The 20460-nt window shown below is 41.7% G+C and overlaps 1 protein-coding gene across 11 annotated transcripts in view; it reads left to right on the forward strand.

Annotated features, from left to right (window-relative positions):
- Positions 1–982: 982 nt before the first annotated feature.
- The window catches only part of GNB1 (G protein subunit beta 1), a 35017-nt gene continuing 15539 nt past the window's right edge, over positions 983–20460 (forward strand). For 6 of the 11 annotated variants that reach the window (XM_042032037.1, XM_042032034.1, XM_042032038.1 and 3 more), the window contains exons 1-2: positions 1103–1415; positions 19592–19643. The gene's annotated coding sequence lies outside the window, so the exon portion shown is untranslated. Of the gene's footprint in view, positions 1005–1102; positions 1416–1832; positions 2061–10348; positions 10454–18101; positions 18244–19591; positions 19644–20460 lie in introns of those variants that run through there. The other 5 variants (XM_042032042.1, XM_042032043.1, XM_042032044.1 and 2 more) reach the window with 5 other exon arrangements.

The following is a 20460-nucleotide window of genomic DNA, read 5'->3' on the forward strand; positions in this document are numbered from 1 at the left end:
ACGCTCTGGAAACTTTGGCTGTGTAAGTACCTTTATAAGCAAAGCTGGGAAAATAGAAGTTCTAAGCTACAGAATTGCTACTTGTCAAGTTCCTGAGGGAAAGATCACAGAATCACAGATTTTTTTAGGGTTGGAAGGGCCCTCTGGAGATCACCCTGGCCAAGGCAGGGTCACCGGGAGCAGATGAAGCAGGAACGTGTCGAGGTGGGTTTGGAATGTCTCCAGAAAGGGAGACTCCACGCCCTCCCAGAGCAGCTGCTCCCTGCCACCCTCATGGAAAAAAGCTCTTCCTCATGTTGAGGCGGAACTTCTGGTTTAGTTTACAGTCATTTCTCCTCGTCCTGTCGCTGGGCACCGCTGACGAGTCTGCCACCATCCTCTGTCACCCCTGGGAGATATTTTTATTCATTAATGAGATCCCTCCTCAGCCTTCCCTTCCCAGACTAACCAGGCCCAGCTCCCGCAGTCTCTCCTCACACGATGATATGAAGGTATTTATTGCTTGCCAGCCTCTTGTGAGCAGCATTTTAAGGCCTGTGGCCTCTCTCCCGCCCTTTCACACTCCGCAGCCCGGAGCGCTCCCATTTGACATGGTGAGGGGGCTCTGCCTCTCCCAGCCCTGAGCTTAAACACCATTTGTGGGTTCAGTTCCGTGTCTTTCTGTTCCCATCCGGCTCTTTCAGACTTGTTTTTGGCCTGCAGGGCCGGCGAGGCGACCGCGACCCCCCCCGTACACCGCCCGCCCTCGCCCTTTGTTCGCTGAGGGGAGGGAGCGCGCGGGAGCGCGGGCGGGAGGAGGGAAGCGCGCGGCCGCCGCCAGCGTAAGGGGCCGAAGGGCGTTGCCTGCGCGCGAGAGCGCGCACCGCGAGGCTCCCGGGAGCGCGCACCGCCCGCCCTCCCTCCCGGCCGCGCTGGGCGGGTGCCCGGTGGAGGCGGCGGAGCCTCCGGTGAGGCTCGCGGCGGCCGGGGCTGTGCGGGGCCAGGGCGGGGCGGTGGAGCCTCCGGTGAGGGTCGGCGGGGAGCGGCGGGACCGCGCGGGTCGGCGGGCCGGGGCGGGGCGGGAGCCGAGCCGGGGTTTCCCGGGCGGGCAGCACGGGCGGGGCGGAGGGAGGAGGTGAAGGAGGGAGGTTCGCCGCGCCCAGGCTGCCGCTGCCCGATGGCTGCGGGGAGCTGAGCGGGCTGAGGAGGAGTCGAGACCCAGCGACACCCCCTCCCCCGCGGATCCCTCCTTCCCGCTCGGCTCTGCCGCCTTCCCCGGGACCCGCCGGGCGCAGCGCGGGCGGCTCCCCCGCTCCTCCTCCGCCGCCTCCTCCTCCTCCTCCGCCCCCCTTCCCTCCCCAGGCCGGCGGGACGCGGGCAGGACCGCGGGCGGCGGACGGACCGGCCCGGTTCATGAGCAGCGGCCGGGAGGGCAGGTAACCGTGTGAGGGGTGCGGGGAGGGCAGGGGTCCTTCAGAACGCGTTTCCCGCCCGCCGAACCCCGGCCGGCCCCACCCCGGGGCCATCTTCCCTCGGCTCCCCCTCAGCCCCGCTCCTTCCCCTCCCCCGCGCTTCCTCCTCCTGCCGCACTTCTCCTTTCCCTCTCCTTTCCTCCCCTGTCCTCCCCTTCCGCCGCCGCACCGGGGGCCCCCCGGGCCGCCGCCTCCTCATCGCCCCCGTTCTCGGCGACCCTCGGTATGGCGGGGTTGGAAATAGCCCCCCTCCCCCGCGCTTCCCACCTCCTCGGGGCTCCAGCTTCCCCTAAAAAAGAAGTGTGTTTGTAGCTGGAGGAGGAGGGGAAAAAGGTGGGGGTGGGACTGATTCCCTCTCGAAGGCTTCCAGGCGAAAAGGGAGGAGACCTCGGATCTTGCGGGGTTCCATTTTTAATTGTAATTACGCTGTAGTGGTCTCTGCTAGACGGTTTTGGGGTCTTGTCTTAAGCCACAAAAGGCGAGTTTCCCGAGCGATCCAGCCGGCAGAGGGAATATTTGGAGAGAGATTCAAGGGGAAAAAGAAGCAATGGTGTGTCTGCTGTAATGGTGGAAAACTGATTAAGAGGAGCCGGGGGTGAGACAAACAGGGTAAGGCTGCTTCCAGCACCCCCAGCCAGCCAAGGGCTCGCAGATGGGGCTCATGCTGGGTGTGCTGGGCGAGGGAGGGGTAGGGAAGGTTTTGTTCTCGTTAAAACCGGAACCGAGGATGGATTCAAACCGCATATTAGTTCCCCCATGTATTATGGTGCTGCATATTTTTGTGTGCCCGTAGCAGCGATAACGAAGATCATGGAGGGTGTTTGCTACAGTAGAAAGATGGAGTTTTCTCCTTGGAAATGCTGTTTAAAATATTACTTCAATTCCTAGCTTTTTATCGAAAGGCTTTCAGCTTTTTTTTTTTTCTTTTTTTTTTTAAATCCATGCAAGGGGTATTGGACGTGTAGGATTTTTAACAGCTTTGTAGGGAATGAAGATGTGTAAAGCCGTGCATGTAAATATGAAAGAGATGAGGCGTTTTGTTAAGAAAAAAATCTTGTCCAGAAGAAAATCAGAGTGATATAGAGGTTATCGTAAGATGTCAATTTATCATTCCTGAAGATGAACTGAAATTTTAACGAATGTGATATTTCATTATTCTCTAACAAAGTCATGGCTGGGACTCGTTTTAAACCAGGCATCCTTTCTAGGATGTGCCGACTGCCACGTTATTATGTATTGTCTCCACGGGAGGAAATAGGAGGAAAGGACTGTAAATGTAGGGCTTAAGTGATTATTGAAACAGCTTTTGAGAATAGTTGGCTCAACTTGGAGAGGTGATTTAAGACTGAAAAATTAAACATTTTGCTGCTGTAGGATGTCTGCACCTAATCGTGAGAGATTTATCCCATATTTAAGCTGATCCGGACACAAGGATGTGAATCGAGACAAAATGCTGTCGATGTCTATGTGAAATACGTGTGAGGAAACGAAGATGATATGTTAATACCTAAATCTGTCCTAAATGTGGTAGATCAGAGTTTATTTCTCTCCCTTGTGTGCTTGAGGAGAGGAGAAGGGGTGATAATAGTGTAGTTGTTTTGGTGGCTGCAGATTAGCCAGGGTGTGTGTTTGATTTTCTTTTTGCTGTGAATGAATGGATCTCTCTGTGCCTGGGCCCAGTAGCTGCAACAAGATGGCGTTTGCAGCAAGGCAGCTCTCATTTTTCAACTCCTCCTCACCCCAGCTTTGCCAAACTAGATCTTATTTCGTAATTGTGTTTTAGATTTACTTTCTCGTTCTCTTTGCTTTCTTCTGTTCTGGGGTGGGGGTAGGAGGAACATTTGGAAGATTGCTGCGAGAAATCTGTGAGGTTTTTTTCTTAATTTTTGTGAGCTCCTCCAGATAGGAACTAGGTGGGAGGAGTAAATAGTTTTATTGAAATGTTCACATAGGCTCTTAACTGAATAAAGGAGTGACACAATTTTCGTTTTTACCTTGCAGTGCCTGCTTAACAACACCAAAATGTTCCTGGCTTTTATTAAGCCTGTTGCTAAAAAACAGTTTTTAATTGTAGAGCACAGGTATACAAAGACTGCTGGGCCGTGGGTCTGTGCTGGCCAGGTAATCATCAGATCAGAGCCTGTGCAGACAGGTGTCTTTCTGTGGCACAGAAGAGTCTCCTGTCTGCTTCAGAACACTCACAATTTTTAGGACTGCTGCTGACCCAGAATTACTGCCATCCTCTAGATAACTGTTCTTTTAATGGGTGGGAATAAGAAGGGCTTGGGGGATGTTAAAGCAGCTCCGTGTCTGAGAAGTAGTCTGTTTCAAAATGACATTACACATTTTTAAAGCCTTTTATGTGTGTTTTTAGTACCTTTTAAGAAAAATGGACTTTTGATTTGTAACTTTTGTGATATTTCACTATAATGCCAAGCTCCTTTACTTTGGTAGCCTAAATAAAATAGCTTGGTTAATATTTGATATACTGGACTTAGGCTTAAAACAATACACTTCCCAGCAAGAAAAATAAGAAATGCTTGTTATGTCTTCTGTATTCAAATGATCTCCAAGCCTTTGATAATATCAAACATTTTAGTAATGTTTATCTATGACTTAATATATAATCAGTTGTTTGTTAGTTTATTGTAGTAACCCAGCTGTAGCTCATGCAGAAGGAAGCTGGGAAGCAGCAGAGCTGATTTTCAGTTGAGGCTTCTGGTGCTGGTGTTTTTTTTAATTAAAAAAAAGCTGAAATTAGCTGAGTACATTTTACTCCTTTGGTGTTTCAAGAACATTTTTTTTAAATTAAGAATACTGTCCAATAAGCTGTTAGTTCCATTTGATGTTAATGTCCTGTTAAACCTGAAATTACTTGTGCAATTTTTTTGTTACTACTACTTTGGCCTTTTAGTATGGGATCAGAAAGGAGCAGAGTGAAGTGAGATTCTGTTTTGGGTAAGATAAATTACATTTATCCTTGTTGAGTCCTTGCAGCTGCTAAGTCAGTATGTAGCAGGCATCCTAGCATGAAATCTTTGACAACATGGTAAATTAAAATTCCACAGGAAATCTTAGCAGAACAGTTTTTTAAATCACCTCCATCCCTCATGGAAATTTGGAGATGCTGTATTTGGACTTAATGAGAATTCTTGTGTAAGTAATCAATGAAGTTCTGTATAATCAGGGAGTGTATAGAATTTTGTGTAGCATTATTCTTTATATCATCCCAGAAGAAAACACTCCACAGCTATTATAAATTTTAAAACTTGAACCATGAAACGAGTTTACATAGAATAAGAAAATCCTTCAACTAATGCAATTTCAAGGCCCTTTAATTATCGTAGAAGTATATATTGTGTTTGTAGGATGCCTTTTCCTGAAGTTAAGCAAGATGTTGGCTGCACTGTGTAACTTCCTGGTGCTTTGGAGGCTTCGATTTGGTCATGTGGAAAACAACTAAACTGTTTCTTCTTAAATAGTAACTTAGTTATGATTTCTCAATCCCTGTGAAACCAGATGCCAATTCATCTGAAACTTTTGTTGTTTTTGTAGATTCCTACCAGGCCTGGAGCTGTGGTTAGGGATGTTAAGCAAGTGTTAGGTTCAGCTGGTTTTATAGTTACTGCAATAAAAAATTGGAGTTGTTTGCATTCTGTGAAACCAGTGGTAGATTTGTCTCCCCTACATAGGGCTCAGCTCATGTTCTAGGCACTGAATTGGATTAAATTCTTACCGTCCATGGATTTTGCCTCTCAGCATTAGTGGATTGGTAATTGATATTCTCAATTTTAATATCCAGTTTTAGCCATATGGCACACTGTATTATCTCAGGAATGGCATTTAGCGCTGCTTTGTTACGAGCAAGCTGAAATGGGAAATTGGGCATTCCAGTGGTTGAATTACACTTAGGTGAGTTGTCTTTGGAGTCTCTAATACCTGTGGTCATGCCAGAATTTTAGATGGGGACTTTTTTTTTTTTTTTTTTTTTTAACAGGATTTCACTGGTTATGTGGCAAAAAAGTATAACCTTGAAAGCAGCTTGCTTGCATTAATGAAATGTTTCTTAAGCATGTGACTGAAGATAAAGTGGACATTTTTTGAAGGGAGTCTCTTGGTTGCTTCAAGTGCAGACTGAAAATGAAAAGAATACATACTCCATTCAAAATGTTTTTTTTTCTCCCCACTGATAAAGTTGGAACTAGTATTAGCCAAGGTCATGATAAAAAACAAAAATACCCCCAAGCCCCTATGTTTCTATTTAACATAGTGTCTCAATTTATTATTTCTTCACAGGGTGTCCAGTGTGCTGGGGATTTTGTGAGTGTGGATTTGTTTTTCACCAAACAGAAATATATGCAGAATCCATAGATACTTGAGCCAACTGGTAGTTGAGCAGAACATTAAGAGGTTTTTAAAAGCTTTGAGCTGGCTATGAGCAGTACCTTTACTTCAGATGCCAAAATAATCAACGTAAATTGCTGTGGAAGGCTTCCTAGTACAAAAATATGGACACTCCAAGATAGGTTTTGAGGCAGAATATTGCATTTTTATTGAAGTAGTAGAGGATTTCCGAGTAGAGAGAAAGGAGATGGTTAGCCTTGGAATACAAAGGCGCACTTAAAAATAATTTTATGAACATAAAAATCACGTCTTCTTGGCCTCTTTCTTTAACAGCTGACCTTCTAAAATGAGTTCTTTGTAATTAACATCTTGTAAGAGTATTCATTTGTATGAAATACTTGTCCGTTGCATTTATTAGAGAGGTGCAGAATGTGTTGTGATTTATTAGTCTCTTGGAATATAATGGAATATTTCTGCCTGTCTGGAGGGCTTGAGTGTACTGGTTACAGGGGGTGATGTTTGCCTTGCCCGGTATATTCTTAGAAATGCAGGAATTTTCTGTCTTGAACCCAGCTAGGGAGTAATGACAATATTCATGGATGCCATCTGGAAGCAGCCAAGATGTGGTGTTGCTTGCTATGTATATCTTACGCTCAGTTTTAGTGGGGGTGCTGGAATTAGATGCCTACATGGGAATTTTTCTATGTGTTAGCCAAAAAAATACTTCTTTGGGGACATTATGGAAGTGTAATTTGTAAGGAGCCTTGGAAATAATAACTTCTTAATTCTCTCCAGGATTTTCAGCACTGGCCTAAAGTGGCAGAAAATAAGGATACATCCAGATGTTACACATTGACCTGGTTATTGATATTTGGGGGTGGAGGGGAGTGTGACAGGACACAGGAATAAGGGCTTGAGAAAGCAGTTAAAAAGCAAATGTTGAGATATTGCTGGATTTAAGTCTTGATAAAATCCAATACAAATCACTCCAGCAGGTTTAAAATAGGAATACTTCAGAAGGTGTTGCAGATGTTTAGGGGACCTGGATTGGGGTTAATGAATATGTTCCCTGTGTCAGATATTCCACAGTAATTAAGAATTGTTGAAAACAAGGTATTTTTGTCATGAAGGGAGGACCTACAGTTATTTCTGTATTTGGTGGGACTGAAGGGTTAAAATTTGATCATCTTGTGCTGTGTCTTATTTTGGAATCCTAATAATGGATAAGTGAAAATGAGGCTGAAGACCTGAGGAAGGTGATCTGAGGGAGCTTAAAGGAGACAGGCTGTAAGGTAGCTCTGTAATTGAAGGTGGTAAAGATAGGCTAAATCTTGGAATTCTTTTCATAGGTGGTGTTTAGAACTTGATGAGGGAAAAATTAGTAGCAGATAATACAGTGAAGGGAAAGAGGCTGGTTAAAAATCTAGTTGCCATTTTAATGTGAAATGTAATTCATTTCTGTAAGTAGTCTGTCTGAAACTGCTTCATTAAAAATAAGTATATTCATTTGATGAGGTAGAATATCAGCTTGTCATCTGCAATTTCTAAAGGTTCTGCGTTTAGAAGAGAAATACATTCTAGATGTTATAAGGATTAATTAAATTGTGGACAGTTTAATATTTTTTCTATGCGTTTCTACCTTGATCAGAAGAAGGTTTGCCTACAATTGCATGCCAGTTACGTTTATCATGTTTTTTTCAGATGAGAATATTTTTGATGTCTTCTTGAAAACTGCAGTAATGCCTGCCAGCACTCCCCAAAAAAAGAAAATATTAATTATCTGTAATTAGATAGATTAGATAATTTTTTGTAGCTTTATGTAACGTGGTCCTATATTCAAAGCTATGTATAGATTTTTGTCACTATTTTAAGCTTGTTCTTTTTTTCCCCCAGCAAAGGGAAAAAAAAAAAAGTAAAACCAAAATACTTCTCTCTGGAAACTCAGAGCTCCATCCAACTCCATCTAAACTCCTGCATGCTGTGTATCAAAATAGGTTTAGGGAATATTTTATCAGTTCAGATATCAGTGCTGATTTGGCTCACCCTCATTGCAAAATCAAACTGTGTTGGGGATGAGGGAATAAATAAGAAATTTCAAGGCTTTCTGTATGACTTTGAAAAAGACAGCTGTGGGTGTTGGCCTTCGCTGACAGGAAGGTGATGCCTTGTCTTCCTGCCTTGTTTTGTCTTCTGTTACAGTAACCTTAATTACAGCAGCTGATGCCAGTTATTTTCTTTCTTAAAGAAAAAGAGTTTCTGTGTAACTGTTACAGGTGAGCTGTTCATTCTGTGCATCTCGATTTTCTTACTGCATTTCTGGCTTTTTTGCCTGGCTTGGATTAGATTTAGGGAACCATCTTAAAAGTCTTCTCAGGCACATGTGCTTTGTGTTTATCCTGCCATTTCAGGATGTACTAAAATCTGTCAATAAATAGAGGTTATCTAAAATTACTTGCAAAACCACAAAGTTATGTGACAAGCTGAGTGGGTTTTGTTTTATTTTTGTGAAATGTTGAAATTTCCAGCCCTGATCTGACAGAAGAATTTTTAATTGTGTGCTTCAAAGTGGAGTTTAACTTCCATGGAAACAGAAATACTCATGCCCAGTATTAATGGGGTGTTCCTTACTGTAAGGACTTTCTCACTGGCACATCTGTGCTAACATGGGATATTTTCCCAGATTTCTTTTCCTGAGGGCGACTGTGCAGGATGTTGAGCTTACAGATGTTGTTGGAGATCACATGTCCTGTTTGTATCTGTCCAGATGTGCCTTGCAAGCTTGGGGTGTTGCTGCCCTTCTGTAATCTGTGGGAAATAAGGCTTTTTCCTGGAATTGGAGAAATTGAATCTCTGGAATCACACAAACCACTTTGTATTCAGTCCAACTGTTTGGAGTTTTTTGTAGGTATTTGAGGGGTTTACCAAAACAAATGAGGGATAGGAGGTGGGTCAAAGCTCCAAGGTAAAACCATACAGAAGATGGTATAAATGTGCCTTTTTTTGTTGATGCAGAGATCTTAAAAGTTAATGCTTGGTTATCATCAGTAGTGAAATTTGTAAGGCCAGGCAGAAATGTTCACTCTGTCGACAGCACTGATCAGAAATCCCTGAACTTACTTCTTAGTTTGATATGTGTGCAATACTGATATTTTCTAGTAAGATCTTTGTGGTGAAACCCAGTGCAGAAAGTCTGGTTTAGTCATATGTGTGAAGTTCTGTTGTGTTTATTTAAATAATATTTGAGCTGATACATCTTGGCTAACACCAAATGGTTCAAGGTATGTTTTGAATGTAACAATGCTTGAATCTCAAAATAAAAAAGTAAACTTAGGTTTCAGTATCTAAAATACTCGAGTTTATAGCTGCATGATACAAAACTTACTACGTTTTGTTTCCAGTAAATGATGTAACAGAGCTAAACAGAGCAGGCCTACGCCTGCTTCAAGATGCTGAGAAGAAATCTGTTTATGGTCCTCTTGCATTTTATCATTTTGGTTCCCAAAACTTTGGGGTTTTTTTTTTGTTGTTTTTCAGATAGCCTAACAAATGTGTTGGGAGGTTGGTGTGGTAATTTTCTCTGTTTGTCTAGAAAAACAAAGTAGATGTGATAGTCTGCTGAAACCTTTGGTGCTTGAAATAAGCTGATACTGTACTAATTAAGGAGCTGTCTTTGTTGGAGCATATGTTTGATATTCCTGTTGCATGTTCTCTGTGAAGTGGCAGAACTCTGAAGATAGGCTGCTGTCTGTGTAACAAAGGTGGTGTCTGTACAAAGATCAGGAACGGGCTGCTTGATGCTGATGGCGGTTTAATTGTGCTGCAGGTTACCAAGTCCTGGATTTCGCTGCAGCTGTCAGATATTATCTGGCCAGTGCCTGAAAACTTACTGTGCAAGTTCCCTGCTGAAAATGCTGTGTAGTACTCAAAAAAAATAAGACTGAACAGGAACCATTTAACAAATTTAAATCTTGACAAAGTAGTGGGGTCTTCAATAGGTGCCTGAGGTGCTGGGGAGGTGGGATTTTGTGTGTGGAAACTCAAATATCATAGACACTCTGGACAGTGAGGTCAAATTGGTTTGACTTAGATTCTTCCTTTCTTCTAACTATGGACAGTAGGTGAAATTTCAGCATTTCAGGAGGTACTGAAGTTCAGCACTTCAGGAGGTGCTGTGGTTTATCCTACTGAGACACTCACAGCTGATGAAGGGTGGAGGGAGCTTGTGCAGATCTTGCCTCTGGGGCTGGAAGGTCTGGGCAGAGCGGTTACCCGGTGGGAGCACTTAGCAGCTCCAAGCAAGCACCCTGTGCTGGTGCTTATCCAGAGGGGCTGTGTGAGGCTCTTGGGATCAGGGCAGAACCTCAGGAGCTCCAGGGCTCAAACAACTTTCTTGGCTGCTGGTTTGGCACCACTTTGGAGGTATTTTTTTCCATAGAATAGGTGGGATTGTCTTCTGATGTTTTCAGTTTTGTCTTTCTCAGTTAATTCCCTGGTGTTACTTTATTTTTTTTCTATTTATCGTGGATTCCTCTATATTTTGATCACCTAACAAGATGGATACCATCTCCAGGAATGCAACTGATACTTAAAGATTAATGCCAGAAGTTTTCAGAGGGTTAATGCAGATCCTATGGGAAGAGGAATGTCCAAGGGTGAAAGTGAGTATTTCCTGCTGTACCTTTGTGCTTTCTGCTGTGATACTGGCCCTGGGCTGTACTCTCATATCAGCACTGAGCATTGTTGCCTTGTCTGTTCCCAAACACCACTTCTCAGTCTGATGGATTCAAGGGCTCCTGCGTTACTCGACTTTTCAGGCTCAGCCTTGCTTTTCTTGTTCTTCCGTACCTTATTTTGTACAAACAGTACACATCAAAATACAGCAATTGGGAGAAGTCAATGAGCTACTCAGGGCATAAATCATTGCTATCAAAACTAATGGAGCTGCTTGCCCATTGATTAAAGATGGGGTATGTTGATTCTGGGGCTAGAGAACAAAGTATTGCTCAGTCTCTTTTGGGTGAAAAGATTAGAGAAATCATGCCATATTTTAATCTCTACTGAGTATCTTTTATCTGCTATATGCATATAATATATTTTGTTGATTTTAAAGTCCATTGAAATACTACTTATCTTCAGACTGGTGCTGGAAAGCAGCTGTTTTTTCATGGTGTAGCTAAACTTATTCTAACAGTGTTCTGTTAATCTCTTACTGAAGATCAGTGTGCTGTTTGAATACTGAATTCTTATTTCAGTGAATTAAATGTATTCTGTTTTTTAGCTGGGGCTTGGATAAAGATCTTTTACACAGTTGTAAAGAATGAATATTTTGCTTTTAGCTGATCTCTGAGGCTTTGTACACTCTGTGTAGCAGAGGCACAAAGGAGCAGATGGTTTGTTCCAATGTCTTAACTCCCCTATTTTTGTTGGGGCAGATGTGACAGCAGCTGTGGTGAGAAGGTAGTTATCAACTCACGTCCAGCCTGACTCTAAGATGGGGGTTACTTTTGTTGCTTCAGTTGGATTTTTCCTTCTTATTATTTTTACTTTATAAAAGCTTAATACAGTAAAAGCTTGCTTGCTTTCTCTGAGTCGTTCCAAGGCAGAGCAGAAAGAAAAATCCCTGTTTCTGAAGCGCTCTCTCAGGGTTTGATCCTGACAGTGAAAGGCATTTTGGGTGGAACTTTTGATCTGTGTGGGGAAGCACAATTGAGATTTGATAGAATATGGACTGTCTTGCTGCTCCTGGAAACACAGTGTGTTTCTCATTAGTGTTCTGAGGGCCTTGGTGCAGTGAGACATGGCAGCATGTGAGGTTCTCAGCCTGTGCCTGCATGCTCAGAAGAGGGAAATGCTTTTCAGAAGCAAAGTTGTCCATAAAAGATCACTTTAGATGTGTAAATGTCTCCCTTAGATCAAGAGTAGAGATACCCCAATTTGATTGGTTATTCATCCTTGGTTTTTAATGGCTTTACTTTTAAGGATGTAAAAAGTAGGGTTGCTAAGTGTAGCTTTCTGGAAGTTGGTTGTATTTTTTAAAAGGGTGTAGACAGGAAGCAGCTGATTCTCCTTTGAGTCAGTTGACTCTTTATTAGCTGGCATATGTAGAACGAAATGGATGATTCAGCTCCTGTTGATAAAATAGTGGAGCTAAAATTTATGGAAATACAAAATACAATATTGGGAATTTCTGCTGATTTTCTGTGCTTATGCAGGCACAGAGTGTTACTGATTTCTTTTTTTTTTTTTTTAATTAGTATTTTTCATGTCAATTCTGCTATTTTTGTTTCTGGGTTTTTTTGTCTTGTAAATAAGTGATCACATAGCCCATTTCCTCCTCTAATGTAATAAATATTGTAGTGAAGATCTTAATGTACCTGCTGATGTCACTGTGATGGTAATATCTGAACATGATTTTTAACAAGGTGAACATCATTCCAAGACAGATGTGTCGGCAAGCAGAGCTGAGAGAAATCCCATCCAGGCTTTTGGAACCTACTTGTTCTCTTTCACTTTAATCCCTGACAGGGCAGCTGATCCACTTGATGGATTTCATTGTAATCTTCAGGATTTTGGTAACAGGAGGTGCCTCTGCCAGGTTTTGCATCTCCCCATTCATTTATTTGCCTGTGAATTCAGTGCAGTGTGATCCAGTCACATGCTGGGCTCCTCTCAGCACCTACTGGGAAATATTTGGGGAGAGCTTGAGCAGAACATCATCCTGATGGAGAAATACATCAATCTTTGTGAGGACTTCCTGAGCATTTTTAAATCACAGAAAATGAACTGAAGGCTACTTGAAAATTGGCTTACCCAGAAGTGACTTTTAAAAGACAGTATTTGGATACTTAATGGGAATTCTCAAGAATTACATTTCTTAATAGGATTGCAATTTACTAAGAGCATGTTTTAAATTGTGGATTAAAAACTTGTTTTGATACCTGAATAAACATGGTTTAATTGTTGACTTCTACTAAAAAGAAACAACTGTATGTATTTAGGTGTGTAAAGTGTTTTCATTTGCTGTGTAATGATTCTGTCACTGATTTGTCACACTGGGACACTGTGAACTGCACCTACAGCTGTGTGCTTCCATTTCTGGCTTCTAGGAGAAAATGTTGTCTGTATGGCTTGGATTGTGAGCTGCCCCAAACCTATAGATTCAGCTGATAGACATGAGACATCACACATTTTCTGAAAAGATAATATCCTGATAACGGTGGCATTACTTGGTAATATCACAGGAATATTGCAGTCTTACTTTAATTATTATTGAAGCAAGACTGCAATATTCCTGTGGCGTGTGTGCTCTGCCCTGCTTAGGTAGACACAGATTCTTGTGGGTTTGCAGATGAAGTGAAAATACCAGTAAAAACTAGAGGTTCATGATAAAAGGGTTGAAAGAAGCAATGAAAAATGACAGTTGAAGTAAGAAACAACAATTCTGTTACTGTAAGGCTCTGCAGATGGAAGCATCTAGTAACAAATGCTTAGTCATTTCTCTGTTGGTTAATTAATAGTAATATATTCTCCTTCAGTGCTGCCTGTGTTTTGTTTGTCAGTCTGAAGGGAGATGTCTAGTAGTATGGGACAGCAAAATTGCTTGGGTTTGGATAAGGGGTTACTTTAGGAAAGTGACAATTTTCAGTGACTTTTTTTTTGATAAATGTAGCTCGAAATATATGCACAAGCAGATCCTAAGTGTTTAGTGCTTACTCTGGTTGTTTTGGGGTGTTTTTTACATGCTTTTTAAATTGTAAGATCAGGAAGGAAGACTGCCAAAAACATCACTGGCTAGTTGGATAAAATTGATGAGGTTATGTATAAATGTGTTGCTGTTCAGAATGACTATCTGCATAGAGACAAATTTGAATAAAACCTAGAATATTGGCTTATTGTGATTTAATAAATACAAGTTTGTTGAAAACTTACACTAAATACCAGTGATTTTTGTTCTTAAAATAAGTTACCTTTCCATACATGCTTCTTATGAGGAAGTGTAAAAATGCTCTTAAATGGGAATTCCTCTGAGAGGAAGACAGAAAAGAAGAGATGTAGTTAGGAAATCTTTGGGCTCGGGCACTAAAGTACCAAGAGTTATTAATATTCGTGAACTACTTCAAAGATCTCTTAAGACCCTTCTTTTTAAAAAATGTTATTTTAAGCATTTGGCTTTAGGCATCTGTTAAACTTGTAATATCAGTTCTTTCCCTTTTTTACAGAAATTCTCTGCTGTACCTAGACTATTAAGATGATTTTTTTTTTAATAATGCACATGGCTTCCAGATGCATTTAGAAAGGATTAATGAAGTGACCTGTTACAGTCCAGATTTTTATGCTTAAATATTGCATCAGTATGATTCTTTTTTTAAATGTAGGTCATGGGATTAGCATCAGGAAATGTGAGTGTTTTGCCAACATGGGATTCTGTCTTCCATGAAGACAGCTGGAGTTTGTGCAGTGTTGGTGGCACAAGGAGACATGGACCACTTCACATCAGAGGTGTTTATTGCAGTCATGTGTCCTGCCATGATCTTAGCATTGTTGTCTGCTTGTTAGGCTGCTATTTTGAGAAAGTGGTAAACTATCCAAAAGGTTTATTTTCAAGTACTTGTTAAACAGAGGGAGGGATGACTCTTTGGAAAATCTAGGCATGCAAGCAAGAGCTGATGGATTATGCATGATTAGCATTTTGGTGACTTTCAGTAGGTGTTGTGTTGTGTTACTGTGTGGTAACAACCTCTGGCATATTGAGGAATTTGAACATTGAAGTTTAACTTTTATGGTGAATTATTCATATTCTGTAGCAGGTTTGGAGGAGACAAAAACGCACTGTTCCTCTGAGACAGTAGCTCCAATTTGGGACTTCGAATGTGAAAGCGCCTTGCTGAATTTGGGTTTTGCAAGGTCTTTCAAGGTTTCCAGATTTGTTAATATTTTGTTTCTTCCCTGAATTTTCTGAAATAAAAGCCCAATTTTATTTTTTTCTTTTTCTGAATAGTAGCAGCTGTTTATGGTGGATGGGTTTGGTCTGGGGTGTTTGTTACTTTTGTGGGGGTTTTGGATTCTGAAGTGCCAGATTGAAGCAGTGAGGCACTTGTGAATTGCCTCACCGCTTCACTGAAGGCGGTTTGGTGGAAGGCGACATTGGCTGATTAGAGGCTGTTCTGTGTAGGTCTGTTGTGCCTGCTTTTTCCTGTTGTATGTGCAGTTTAGTGTGAATGAGGTTACAGGATGAAGGAATGTGGCCAAAACTTTGGAAGGACTCTAGAACTGACCTTCATTCTTTAGCCAACAATTTTCCTGTGTTCTGTGCAGCAAGGAGAACTTTTTTTATTCCAGATGTACTCTTGTAGGTCCATTGAGCAGAGTAGAAAAAGTGCACAAGTTTCTTCAGGAGGAAAACATTTCTAGAGTTCTTCTACTTGAAACAAAACACACAAAATCTCTAAAACTCTCAACATCAGTGACCCTAGAAGTGGGACCTGTCGCTCCATATTGAGCTATAGGTAATAGTGGAGCATTTGTGAAATCAGGTTGTTAAGTTGCAGCTATTTTTAGCTTGTGTAATTATCATTTTACTCGCACACTATATTGAAAATGGAAATTTGTGAGCTCTCTAGCCAGCCAATGTGGCTGCTGCAAGATGAGCATTAACACTGATCGACCTGATGCTTGTTTTGTGTGTACTTCCCACTAATATATGGAAAAATGTCTACTGAGCACAGCGACTGCTTCAGCTGGGAACTTGGCAATTCTTCAGCACAAGAAGCAGCCAATACCTCCCACAGAAACATTCAGCTGTGCTGGCCTTGCACGACACAAGTGCTTTCAGGAAGTTTTCGAAGGAGTTGTACAATCTCCTGTTGTCCCTACCAGGGTGAGCTCTTTGGCAAACCTGTTAGTAAGGTATTGCTTGCTTTTCAGAGTTTGTGTGCTTGGAAATTACAGACGTGGCAGATGGTTCCCAGAAAGGAGACTTCAAATAAAGGAGGAGTTGTATCCTTTCACTCCAGCGTATTTAGATTTATGAATTTGTAATTATTATTTTATACTTCTCTAGGTTGTACTTCAAAGCTGCCCTTGGAGGAGGTGACAGCAAAGACTTGGCTTTCTGGACTCCAGGTCTGCACTCCCCAGGGAAAGTCTGAGCCGGAATTAACTCTTGGAGGGGCACATGCCCAAAACATCCATCAAGCTGCCAGCTGTCTGCTAGAGCTCTTAATGTTGATAATTAGGATCGAGTCATTAAACCGAGGATAGGGTTTATTTGGGAGTTTTTTGTGTACAGAATAATCTTGAAACTTTAAATTTGAAACTTACAATTACTGTTGTCTGGTGGCACATTGGCATTTCATGATGTTGGCAGTGATTCGGCAAGATGGTGTAATCACTTGGGCATCTAGATACTGTTCTGTGATAATAATCAGCTATGTAGACTATAAGAAATGATTTTAATAAACTAACTTGCAATTGCTGGTTGCACAGACGTTATCTCTGCCTTGTGAGTGATATATTACAGTGGTGATGATGTTGGGTACCTGAACAGGAGCATCTGCAGGCTAAATTAGGAACTGCCTGCCTCCATCCAGCCATCCCTGCTGGCTCAGGGGTGCTTTTCACAGGGGTGCAGAGCAGCAAAGTAACTTCACTTGAAATTGCTGGTTTATCTTAATAGTAATACTGAGGTTTGCTAGTAGGTTTTTGGATGGTTTGAGGTTTTTTGTTGTTCGTTTGGGGTTTTTTTCCCTCCAGTGAAGTTATTTTTGAGTGCCTTGAATAAAACAACCCTATGTGCCACTCTCGCAGGAGGATGTGTTATGCAAGACATTTTTAAGATTCAAGTGGTGTAATGGTCATGAAAACCAGTTTTTACTAGTGTTGGTTGAGATCCAGGTTAAACTGTGTTGGTAAAGCCACTAAAATACGTGTGTACAGAAGACTGCACACGTTGATTACACCCCCCCACTGAACACATCTCTCAGCTTCTCTGTGTTCTTACAGCAGGGACAACTGCTGGGAAGCCTGGGCAAACCTCATCGCAGGGTTTGAGCCAGATCCTCAGTTGTCTGATGCCTGGCTCCACATCAGGTTGTGCATGAATTGCTGGTGTGTTTTAAGGACTAGAATGCCTTTGCAGCGATTCAGATACTAGCCTTGGCATCGAGTCAATGTGTGTGTGAAGCAGTCTTAAGAAGGCTGGAATTAATATCCAGAATATTTGGGGTTTAAGTCTCTCATTGAATCTGTAGGTCAAGAGAAAAACGTGTTTATGTGGGTAATGGCTTTGGAGAGGGTACAGTGAGTGTGTTTAATCTGCTTAGGAAGTTGCTTCATTTTGGAGAGTTGTTCAGATTTCCTACTATAAAATAATTCAAAATGCTTGCCGTACTCTTACAAGTCCTCTTTCTTCCTTTTCTTCCCTGCTTTCCCCAGCCTCATGAAAAAAGTTGTGGTGTCTTTTGCAGAAGTGTCTTCTTCATATGGAGACTTGTATCTGGAATATGCTGGAGTCGAGATTAATTTTTAGGCTGGGTTGTCAGCTCAGAATAACTATTTCAGTATCTGTAAAGAAAAAGGGATATTGGGCTGGCAGCAGTCAGTGAGTACTTGTCATAGGGAAGCTTTACCCAGAAATGACGAAGCTTTTGACTTCTGGAGTTACTTTACTCTTTTTTAGTCCAAATGGCTGTGCTGGTTCCTCTCTTGGAGCAGGAGGCTGTGGGCATGTGGGGACACCGGGAACACCGACCATGTGTGGGGCTGGCTGACCTCCAGGTGCTTCGGTGTGGTGGTTTAACCACTTGAACCATGCTCCAAGTGTTCTGTGGAACTTTTTGTTCTCTCCTGTTTTTGAAACCCCAGTTTTTGGTGTCAAGGACCTGCAGCTCTGGGCTCAGCAGGGCTGTCAGGGCAGTGTGTGGAGCTCCTTACAAGAACTCTTTGCTGAGCCAGTGCTGCGGTGCACAGAATGAACTGGCCTCTAATTTTCATGTTGCTTTTACCAGGCTACATTTTAGCTAAAAATGGAAGCTTGTGGCAATGCAGATCTTTTTTTCATGAGTAGCTTGTCTACTTTTGTCCTTAAATGAGCTCCATCTTTAAGGTAGAATTGAAAATATCTTCGTTGCCAAGACTGCGTTCTGTGAGCATCACAGGGTGCTTTCAGCATCCTCAAGTGAAAACTTAACCCTTTGAAAAACAAGCTCAACTTTTGTGGAAAAGTTTGCTGTTATGCTTCCTTCCTCTTCTTGCAGGCTGGTTAAAGTGGCTTTTTTTTGTTTTGTTTTTTGTTTTTCTTTTTTGCAGAAGGCATATGAAATCTGCAACACCTCTCCTGCATTAATGAGGGTGCAGCACAGGACAATAATGGTGTGTGCTTTGGCCTTTGCTATTCTGTATTCTGTGTTCTGTTAGTGTGCCAGCATAAATTTACTTGTTTACATTTCAGGTAATTCTTTCAGAATTTCATTAGATTTCATTATCTCTGTAGTGGGGGCAAATTTTTTTCCTGTCAAGACTTCTGAAAGTTGACTGGAGTTGCTGTATTTTCAGAACTTTAAATGGTCATGTCACGTATTTGTGTCTGAGGGGGTGGAGTTCGGCCTCTTAAGTGTGAGTTACTGTTCTATGTCCCAAAGTGTGTTGTTCTGGCAGTAACAAACAAAACTGCTTACACTGTGATGGTTTCATAATCACAGTATTAAACTGTTCATCTATAAATGAGCTTGGGTGAGGATGATCCATATCCTAAGTAGCTTAACCTCCATACCAGACACTGAAGTGGTTTGTAAATTCTCCAGCTAGTAGTGAACTGTAAAATCAGAAACACGCATTATGTGTGAGATTTTAGTTGAAAGTGTGTGGAGTTTTAGGCTGGCTTTCTGATGCAAGGTCATTTTGCTTCAGTACCTTCTTGCTTTGTGCTCAGAATCATCTCCCCTGTCCTGATGCAGCGGCTTTGAACCCTCAGGTGTCCCCTGGCATCACCCCCCAGCCCTTATCTTGGTGTGTGACAGAGCTAGATCCAGATGTTCGGGATGTAGAAGTGATTGTTGGTGTTTCAGATCTTGGGGTGAACAAAAATATTGCTTTGTGCTGCCAGGGGAAGAAACTGTTCCAAAATGTATTATATTTTTCCCCTTGCTGCAAAGCCAGTTTGTTAAAGAGTGCAGTCCAGAATGCAAGTGTGTGAGTTATTTAATGTGTCAATTCTTTTTGTACTTTTTAATATCATTAGTGCTTTAAAGTTGTAACTCTTCAAGAAGAGCGGTGTGCTCTCACTTGAGCTCGTTAGTAGGAGGTTTATGTAACTTCTTCTGATAAAATAGATATCATGATATTTAACTGTGCTTAGAAGGCAAATGTACCTCAGGAACAGGATCGAGCAGAAATAATTCCAGTGCGTTGAAAATGCTGGTTTGGGGGGGGGGGGGGCCCACTTTGTAGTACAGTGAAAATTGTATGAGTGAGTGAGACTATATTTTATTCTAATCCTAAATTCTCTAATAGCATGGACTTCTCTATCAGTAGGGCAGGAGAACTGACCTCAGATTGCAGGAGTTTTCTTGGGAGAAGAACGTCAGAATGAGCTCCTTGACAGAAGCCCCGTCTTTCGGTTGTGTTACTGTTACTAAAACTGTGCCCATTTCCTTCATGAAGGCAGGCCAGCTGTTCAAGTTAGCTAACAGAAATAGTCTGCACTTTGATAGTAGTTTAATTTCTGTTAGATTTGTTGAGAAATTGGTGCTCTTTCTGATAATTACATTAACTGTGGTTTTGGTGTCTTTTTTTTCCAGAATTTACATGTTTGACAGCAGAAGTTGGCTTTCTACTGTAGTGAGAGAAAATGTAAGTAGAGAAAAAAGATGATTTTTTTTTTCCCCAGTCCTTGAGAAACATCCTATTTTTAAAAAGTGGTTAACTTCATGTTTCTGGCTGTTAATCTGTGCAGCCTAAAATACCTGTTTTCTGCTTTAGCATGTGTATTCTTGTGTCAACAGGAAGGATTTTAAAATGGCCAGGAAACCTGCTAAATAATAGATGTTAGTGCCTGCCTTCTGTCAGAGAGGGAACTGGCAAAGCAGAGGGAGACCACAGATGAAACTGTTTCATCTCAGTGGGGCAGGGAACTGTAATAAATAAAATGATGAGAATAGTCATTCTCTCATGAATGAAAAATTACTTCTCCACCATGTTTGACAAAAGAAGGCCAAATTTCTTTTGAGCAAAGTGGCTCTTGTCAGAATGTTCTTTTCAATGTGTCAGTCTTATTTAAACAGAACCTAAAAGTTTCAGAGTTTATATTCTGTGTAATTGTAATTATTGCTGTTGTTCTTGGAGCAGTAAAATCTTCATTACCTTCCAGACTTTAACTTGAATTTCTGTGCAGCTCTATAGTCTGGGAGGAACATTGCTAATTGGCCAAGTATTTGCTCAGTTAAATCTGTTCTTTTCAATTACTAGATATTTACCTGTTTTTCAAAAAGCAGGCAGCAGGCTTTATTTATCTACCCATATCTCCCTCTGGATCCCAAGGGACCCTGAATTCTTTCTTCCTACTTTAGTTTATGTAAACGAGAGAGAGAACACCTCAAATTTGTTCCACAAGCAATTCTGATCTCATTGTGTTTCCCACTGAATAGAAGTGAAATAAGAAATCAATCTC

Source organism: Corvus kubaryi, unplaced genomic scaffold (genome assembly GCF_017639235.1).
Source record: "Corvus kubaryi isolate FWS band 111438036 unplaced genomic scaffold, C.kubaryi_AGA036_p1.0 37352, whole genome shotgun sequence".
NCBI lineage: Eukaryota > Metazoa > Chordata > Aves > Passeriformes > Corvidae > Corvus > Corvus kubaryi.